The 9203-nt window shown below is 29.6% G+C and overlaps 1 protein-coding gene across 1 annotated transcript in view; it reads right to left on the reverse strand.

The window, feature by feature from the left end:
• Nucleotides 1-7398, reverse strand: part of ptprsa (protein tyrosine phosphatase receptor type Sa) — a 246800-nt gene extending 239402 nt beyond the window's left edge. Inside the window, exon 1 of the mRNA XM_051094491.1 lies at nt 7137-7398. The gene's annotated coding sequence lies outside the window, so the exon portion shown is untranslated. The remainder of the gene's footprint in view (nt 1-7136) is intronic.
• Between the last annotated feature and the right edge of the window lie 1805 nt (nt 7399-9203).

The following is a 9203-nucleotide window of genomic DNA, read 5'->3' on the forward strand; positions in this document are numbered from 1 at the left end:
ATATATATATATAAATAAAATAAAATATATAAAAATAATTTGTCCATTCGTGAAAATCATTAAAAATTAATAAATAAAACGTAAATAAATAGCAGCTCCTTGACTCACAGATTTATTTTGGCAAAAGAATAATGTTATAACTAATTACTCAGTTTGGTTACGTCACCAGTTCCAGTTTGGCCCCATAACAAGTGCAGTTAACGTGCAAGTGTGATATATCAGTGCTAGCGGTGGCTGTTGTAGATATAAGTGGCCTGATCAATCCGTCAGCGCAGTGGAGCGCTAGCGGCCCGCAGGACTCGCTGCGTAAATAACACAATGTCCATTCATGCAGCAACGACGAGCCTTTTCATACATAAGGAATGACAGGTACTTATCCCACTTCACTGCTGGGAGAACTAGACGCAAATCAAGAGACAAACCCGAGCGCTTCATTCACCGCCAGGCCTAAACGCTACAGCACAATACAACACTCCTCTCGTCCGGCCGCTGGCACCCGCCCACAAACTATAAATGGACGAGATGTCCTGCAGGGAAGCCGAACGAGCTCCTCGGGTGGAAAACAACAAACGGTGAGCTCACTTCATCAGACGAATCCGGTTACGGCGGAAACCGACGGCAGGGAAATCCAAGAGCAGACTCGAAACGGAGCAAGTACGTGTTTAGATAGAGATGAGCCAATAAAACAGGACAAAACCCTCCATTTTGAGACACTGAGGACATTTAGATATACTTTTATTAACACAGAGATGATTTTTGGCTAGTTTGTGTGAGAAAATACGTTTAGACGGAGTTTGAGGACAAATTTACCAAAAATATGACAAAAAAAGACATTTGAAGACACTTAGAAAAACATGATTTTTGATCATTTGAGGCAATAAAATCTGAAAAAAAAAAAACCCTCCATTTTGAGTCATTGAAGCCATTTAGATATACGCTTATTTAAATAGGGATGATTTTTGATCATTTGTAATCTATAATGTAATCTGTAATTTGTAAAAGTAATCCGACAAAAAACTCCATTTGGAGTCAAAATAAAATAAAGATGATTTTTTTTTGACCATTTGACCCAATAAAATCTATCAAAAACCTCAATTTTGAGACAAAGAAGCCATTTATATACACGTTTATTAAAATAGGGATGATTTTTGATCATTTGTAATCTGTAATCTATAATGTAATCTGTAATTTGTAAAAGTAATCCGACAAAAAACTCAATTTGGAGACACTGAGGACATTCAAATACACATTTATCAAAATAAAGATTTTTTTTTTACTATTTGAGCCAATAAAATCTATCAAAAACCTCCATTTTGAGACACTGAAGCCATTTATATACACGTTTATTAAAATAGGGATGATTTTCGATCATTTGTAATCTGTAATCTATAATGTAATCTGTAATTTGTGAAAGTAATCCGACAAAAAACTCTATTCTAAGACATTAAGGACATTTAAAAAATACATTTATCAAAATACAGATGTTTTTTTGATTATTTTAGCCAATAAAATCTATCAAAAAACTCAATTTTGATACATTGAAGTCATTTAGATATAAGTGTATTTACACAGGGATGATTTTTGATCATTTGTAATCTGTAATCTATAATGTAATCTGTAATTTGTAAAAGTAATCCGACAAAAAACTCCATTTGGAGGCACTGAGGACATTTAAAAATGCATTTATCAAAATAAAGATGCTTTTTGATCATTTGAGCCAATAAAATCCATTAAGAACTCCATTTTGAGACATTGAAGCCATTTATATACAAGTTTATTAAAATAGGAATGATTTTTGATCATTTGTAATCTGTAATCTATAATGTAATCTGTAATTTGTAAAAGTAATCCGACAAAAAAAAAAAAAACTCAATTTGGAGACACTGAGGACATTCAAATACACTTTTATCAAAATAAAGATGATTTTTTTGATTATTTGAGCCAATAAAATTTCAAAAAACTAAATTTTGAGGACATTTAAAAATGCAATGATTTATTTCAATCTGTAAATAATAATCTGTAAGATGACATTTAAAAATGCATTTATTTTTTTTACCATTTGACCCAATAAAATCTATCAAAAACCTCAATTTTGAGACAAAGAAGCCATTTAGATATACATTTATTAAAATAGGGAGGATATTTGATCATTTGTAATTTGTAATTTGTAATCTATAATGTAATCTGTAATTTGTAAAAGTAATCTGACAAAAAAAAAAACTCAATTTGGAGACACTGAGGACATTCAAATACACATTTATCAAAATAAAGATGTTTTTTTGATTATTTGAGCCAATAAAATCTATCAAAAACCTCCATTTTGAGACATAGAAGTAATTCAGACATACATTTATTAAAATAGGGATGGTTTTTGATCATTTTTAATCTGTAATTTGTAACGTAATCTGTAATTTGTAAAGGTAATCCAACAAAAAAACTCCATTTGAAGACACTGGAGACATTTAAAAATGCATTTATCAAAATAAAGATGATTTTTGATCATTTGGGCCAATAAAATCTCACAAACCCCTTCATTTTGAGACACTGAAGATATGCATTTATTAAAATAGGAGTGATTTTTGATCATTTGTAATCTGTAATCTATAATGTAATCTGTAATTTGTAAAAGTAATCTGACAAAAAACTCCATTTGGAGGCATTGAGGACATTCAAATACACATTTATCAAAATAAAAATGATTTTTTGGTTATTTGAGCCAACAAAATCTATCAAAAAACTCAATTTTAAGACACTGAAGCCATTTATATAAAAGTTTATTAAAATAGGAATGATTTTTGATCATTTGTAATCTGTAATTTGTAATGTAATCTGACACTGAGGACATTTAAAATGCATTTATCAAAATAAAGATGATTTTTTTTTTGATCATCTGAGCCAATAAAATCTATCGGAAACCTCCATTTAGAGACATTGAAGCCATTTAGATACAAGTTTATTAAAATAGGGACGATTTTTGATCATTTGTAATCTGTAATCTATAATGTAATCCAACAAAAACCTCAATTCGGAGACATTAAGGACATTCAAAAATACATTTATCAAAATAAAGATGATTTTTTTGATCATTGGGGGCAATAAAATGAGACAAAAACCTCCATTTCAAGACATAAAAGTCATTTAGATATAAATTTATTAAAATAAGTATGATTTTGAATCATTGGTAATCTGTAATTTGTAATGTAATCTGTAAATTCTAAATGTAATCCATCAAAAATTACATAAAATAAAGATGATTTGTAATCATTTGAGCCAATAAAATTTGACAAAAACTTCCATTTTGAGGCATCAAAGCCATTTAGTTGTACATGTATTAAAATAGGGATGTTTTTTGATTATTGGTAATTGGTAATTTCAAATTAAAAATTACATTTAAAAATACACTGATCAAAATAAAGACGATTTTAGATCATTTGAGCCAATAAAATCTGTCAAAAAATTTCCATTTTGAGACATTAAGGACATTGACATTTATGTTATAAATTTATGTGTATATTTAGATATACATTTATTAAAATAAAGATAATTTCAGAATAGTTTGTGAGCGAATACATATTTATATATCATTTTAATGCAAATTTACCAACAAAAACGGACAAAATAAAACGGTTTTGAAACACTGGGGACATTAAGACACATTTATTAAAATTAAGATTTTTTTTTAAATTAACGATTAAATCTGACAAAAACCTAAATTTTTTGGACATTAGAGCCATTTAGATATAAATATTAAAATAGGGAGGATTTTGGATCATTTGTAATCTGTAATTTGTAATGTAATCTGACAAAAAAAACTTTCATTTTGAGACATTAAGGACATTTACATTTATATTATAAATATATATATAATATATATATATATATATATATATATATATATATATATATATATATATATATATATATACATACACACATTTATTGAAATAAAGATATTTTTTTGACTATTGCGTGAGCAAATACATTTAGATATAGTTTCAAGAGAAATTTACCAACAAAAACTGACCAAAAAAAAAATCTGTTTTGAGAAATTGAGGACTTTTAGATATAAATGTATTAAAATAAAGATGATTTTTGAGCAAAAAAATCAAAAAAAAAAAAATAAATAAAATAAATAAAAAAAATCTCCATTTTAAGACATTAAGGGCATATATATATATATATATATATATATATATATATATATATATATATATATATATATATATATATATATATATATACACACACATTTATTAAAATAAAGATTAATTTTAACGTGTGTGAGTAAATATGTACTTTTATATAGTTTTAAGGCAAACTTACCAACAAAAACTGACAGAAAATTCTTTTTTATGAAATTGAGGACTTTTTAGATATACATTTATTAAAATAGACACAATTTTTTTGATACTTTGAGCCAATCAGATCAACAAAAACCTTCATTTTGAAACAATGGGGGCATTAAGACACATCTGTTAAAATAAAGACAATTTTTGACTAGTAAATGGAAGTCAGTACATATTTAGACAGTTTTAAGAAAAAATTAACGACTAAATCTGACAATTTCTAATGTAATCTGTAATTTGTAAATGTAATCTGACAAAAATCTTAATTTGGAGACATTGAGGACATTTAAAAATACATTTATCAAAATAAAGATGATTTTTGATCATTTGAGCCAATAAAATTTAACAAAAACCTCTATTCTGAGACACTAAGCCATTTAGACATACATTTATTAAAATAGGAGTGATTTTTGATCATTTGTAATCTGTAATTTGTAATGTAATCCAACAGAAACAGAGGACATTTATATTTTTATCATAAATATATATTTATATTTAGATGATTTTAGACTAGTGTGTGAGCAAATACATACTTATATATAGTTTTAAGTCAAATTTACCAACAAAAACTGACAAAAAAAAACAGTTTTGACAAATTGAGGACTTTTAGATATACATTTATTAAAACAGACATGATTTTTAAAAGCTAATAAAATCAACAAAAACCTTGATGTTGAGACATTGAGATACACATATATTAAAATAAAGACAATTTTTGACTACTATATGTGAGTTAACACATAATTAAAGTTTGAGGACAAATTCAACAACAAAATCTGACAAGAAACTACTCTGGGACATTTAGATATAAATATTAACATGATTTATGTTCATTTCTAATCTGTAATTTGTAATGTAATCCATAATTTGTAAATGTAATCTGACAAAAACCTCCATTTGGAGACACTGGGGACACTTAAATATACATTTATCAAAATAAAGATGATTATTGACTCTTGTGTATGAGTTAGTACAAATTTAGACGTCTAATTTATCATTAAAATGATAGACAGCTCCTCCATTTTGAGACACTGAGACCATTTAGATACAATTTATTTAAAAACAGACACATTTTGATAGCTCAAACCCACAAAATCGGAGTAAAAACTCAGTTTTGAGACGCTGAGGACATTTAGATATACATTTCTTAAAATAATACAATTTCTGATAGTTCGAGTCAACGAAATCTGAGAATAAAACTCAGTTTGAGACACTGAGGACATTCAAATATCTGTTTATTAAGACAGAGATGAGTTTTGATCAAGTCTGAGTGAGAACGATGTCAGATTCACCAAGAAATCTGACAGAAACTCCATTTTGAGACACTGCGGCCATGCAGATTAAAACTACGTTTTACTAAAACAGAGATGATTTTTGACTAGCGTCTGCGAGTGAGGACAAATTCACCTGTAGAAATGAACAAAATCTGACATGTCTCCATTCGGAGACATTAAGGACAGTACATTTATGAAAAAAAGAGATGATTTTTAATGTCCGACCAGACAAAGTCTAACAAAATCCTCCTTTTGAGGACATTCAGATATGTTTATTAAAAAAGAAAATTTCCGACTGGCGTGTGTGTGTTTATAGTATCCAGCTATTATCTGAGGACAAATTTACAGGCAAGAATCTCTTTGGAGACATTGAGGACTTACATTCACAAATCAAAAATGCAAAACAACAATGCTAATTTATTCCAATCTGACATGAGATTATGATGTAAGTCCATAAAGAGGGTGTGGCTTGCATTACTCCACTGCCAACCCTCGTTTTATGCAAATCCAGCACGGGATGCACTGAAAACCACACCGCACCGAGACAGCATGTCCATTACAGTGCAAAAACACAAATCCACCCGTCATGAAATATTAAAAGCCGACATCCGCTCGACCGGTGTAGGAAGCCGAAAAACACCCTGAACTTCAATCTCACACTGATTCATGCAAATATATCACATATTCAACAGCAAAAGCAAAAGTTCAATGCATGAAAACCCCTATTTTGGACACTGGACGTCTTCCCATTAATGTCTAAGGTGGTTACAGCTTTAATTGCTTAATTCAGTTTACTATTTAGTGCATGCACAATAAATCACAATGCTGAAAATGAAACATTTTGCATTAATATGTTAAGAAATCAGTGCAATGGACAGTTTTAGAGCATGCAATTGATTTCTAAACTGATATTCATAAATCATTCATAAAATGCAAATGCACAAATGGACGCCTAAAGAAGTGTCCTTCCTAGTTTTGGGATGAAATCCTCTACTCATGGCTCTAACGTTACATGTTGATTATAATAATCGCGTCCGCTGAAATGAAGTGTTGCTCACTAGTTTTCAGCAGGTGGGCATTTCTGGACTGATTCTTAGACGATTCGCATCGCTCAAAGCGAGTCGGGCATCAGCGTGCAAGTACAAATCAGATGCGTAAACAGACTTTCATTATAAATAGGGTTGAAATCAGATATGCGAGGCTGGCACGGCGCACGGTGGCATCAATTCTCACTTTACACAAGCGGGGCTTTGGGATCCTGTGGGCGGGATGACTGTCCCACGGATGGAGCTGGCGGACAACAGGCTAAAAAACCGTGAAAACGGTCTGTGAAGTCTTGAAACGCATCAGAAACGACTTTATCCTTAATGCGCAAAACGCGCCTGGAGCGCAAACTGCGCACCGGGCACCACCTTCTCCGTGCGCGTACACTTATCTCCTCACAGTTCGTCTGAAGTGGATGTTTTGATTCCCACCCGCTTCTGACATGAAAACAGAGTTTTTGAACTGCTCTTACCTTGTTTTAACGAGCGCGTTTCTGTGTTCTCCGTGGATTCTGCACGCGCAAAACCTCCTTTACATCTTCGTGCGCGTCGCGCCACAGAATAAAGAACGGTAATAATCCAAGGAGAGGGCAGATCCAAGGCGATAGAGAGAGCTCCGGGCGCGGACGGACGGCGAATAGCGGTTTAAATCCCCCGGATAGCGCAGCGTCTCGCTCGGCGCGTCTGATTTCAAGCTCCGCTCCGGAGAAACCACAGCTGTGCGCGCTGAGGAGAGCTGGAGGGTGACGTCATGGACACGCCCACCCACCGCGCTCTCTCGCTCTCTCTCTCTCCTGCGCTCACTCACTCGGGCTCCGCCCCTTCTGTAAAAGACGCTCGCGTTGGCTCCGCCCCTTTCAGTAACGCGCTGGAGGTGGCCACGCCTCTTTAGAATCATCCGAAGGGATGAACTGCGTGAAGAAATGTGATTTACATATGTTTGTTTGCAAATTTAATTAGTCTTAAAAAGGACTCTTATTAGATACTTATTAATACAGTAATATTGTTTTTTCTTCATTAAAATCAACATAAAGGCAAGGTTAATGGTGTATGCGATTTAAATAATATTAATATAATTAAATAATTTACTTAATGATTTGCATAATAACGTTTATTTACATTATAGTGATGAGAATGAGATTTGATTAAAGTAAGAAAAACTGATTTAAACGAAAAAACAATATAAATATTTTAATGCTAAAAAAGACACATTTAAAATGTAATTAAATTAAATATGAATACAGTAATAAAAATCATTCTTGGCATAATAATTGTTTATTTTTTTCAAAAAATGAAAACGGCATAAATAAAAGACAATGCGTTTACGATTTATTTTAATACAGTAATACAATCACTCATTCTGGGCTTTTTTAAAGTTAAAATCAGCATAAATGAAAGCAATTTAAATGCTATTTTAATGCTAAAAAGGCTATAGATCTTAGAAAAAATCATATTAACATTTATATTAATCATATTACATGTCACTGCAAAATACTGCCAAAAATATAATGATAATAATAAAATCAAATTAAAAATGAACTAAGACAGTAATGAAAAATCATTCTTTCTGGCCATAAACTTTTTTTATGAAAACAGCATAAATGAAAGACAATACATTTATGATTTATTTTAATACAGTAATAAAAATAATTCTTTTTTTTTTTTTTTTTTAATTAAAATCAGCATAAATTAAAGCCATTTAATTGTTAATTTATTGCTACAAAAGGCTATAGAAAATCATATTAATTTTTTTAATTTATTTTTCTTTACATTTAGATTTAAAAGCATATTACATGTCACTTGTGTAAAATACTGCAAAAAATAATATATTAATACATTAAATGAAACTAAATTTTAGATTAAAAATAATTACTTCTTGGCATAACAAACTTATTTATTTATTTATTTTTAAAATAAAAACAGCATAAATGAAAGACAATACATTTATTATTTATTTTAATACAGTAACAAAAATCATTCTTTCTGGGCATTTTTTTTTTTTTCATTAAAATCAGCATAAATGAAAGCAATTAAAATGCTATTTCAAAGTTACAAAAGGCTATAGAAAATTAGATTAACTTGCTAAAAACGTAAAAGATAAAAAGATTTAACAGCATATTACATGTCACTGTTGTGCAAAATGCTGCAAAAATATTATATTTATAAAATTAAGTAAAATAAAACATGAATACAGTAATAAAAACTAATTATTTCTTGGCATAACATATGTTTTTAATTGACAACAGGATAAATGAAAGACAAAACATTTACAAATAATATTAATATAATTATTTAAATTATAAATAATTCAATTTATTTTAATCAAGTTAAGGAAAATCATTCTTTCTGAGCATTTTCTTCATCAAAATCAGCATAAACTGAAAAAAGGCAAAATGTAAATAATATAAATATAACAATTTAATGAATGAATTACATTTATTTTAATACAGTAATAAAATTATTTTGCACATAATTCTTATACTTTTTTTATTTAAATAATATTAATATAATTCAACATTTAATAAAAAATGTGTGTGTGT

The sequence above is a fragment of the Labeo rohita genome, chromosome 22 (genome assembly GCF_022985175.1).
Source record: "Labeo rohita strain BAU-BD-2019 chromosome 22, IGBB_LRoh.1.0, whole genome shotgun sequence".
Lineage (NCBI taxonomy): Eukaryota > Metazoa > Chordata > Actinopteri > Cypriniformes > Cyprinidae > Labeo > Labeo rohita.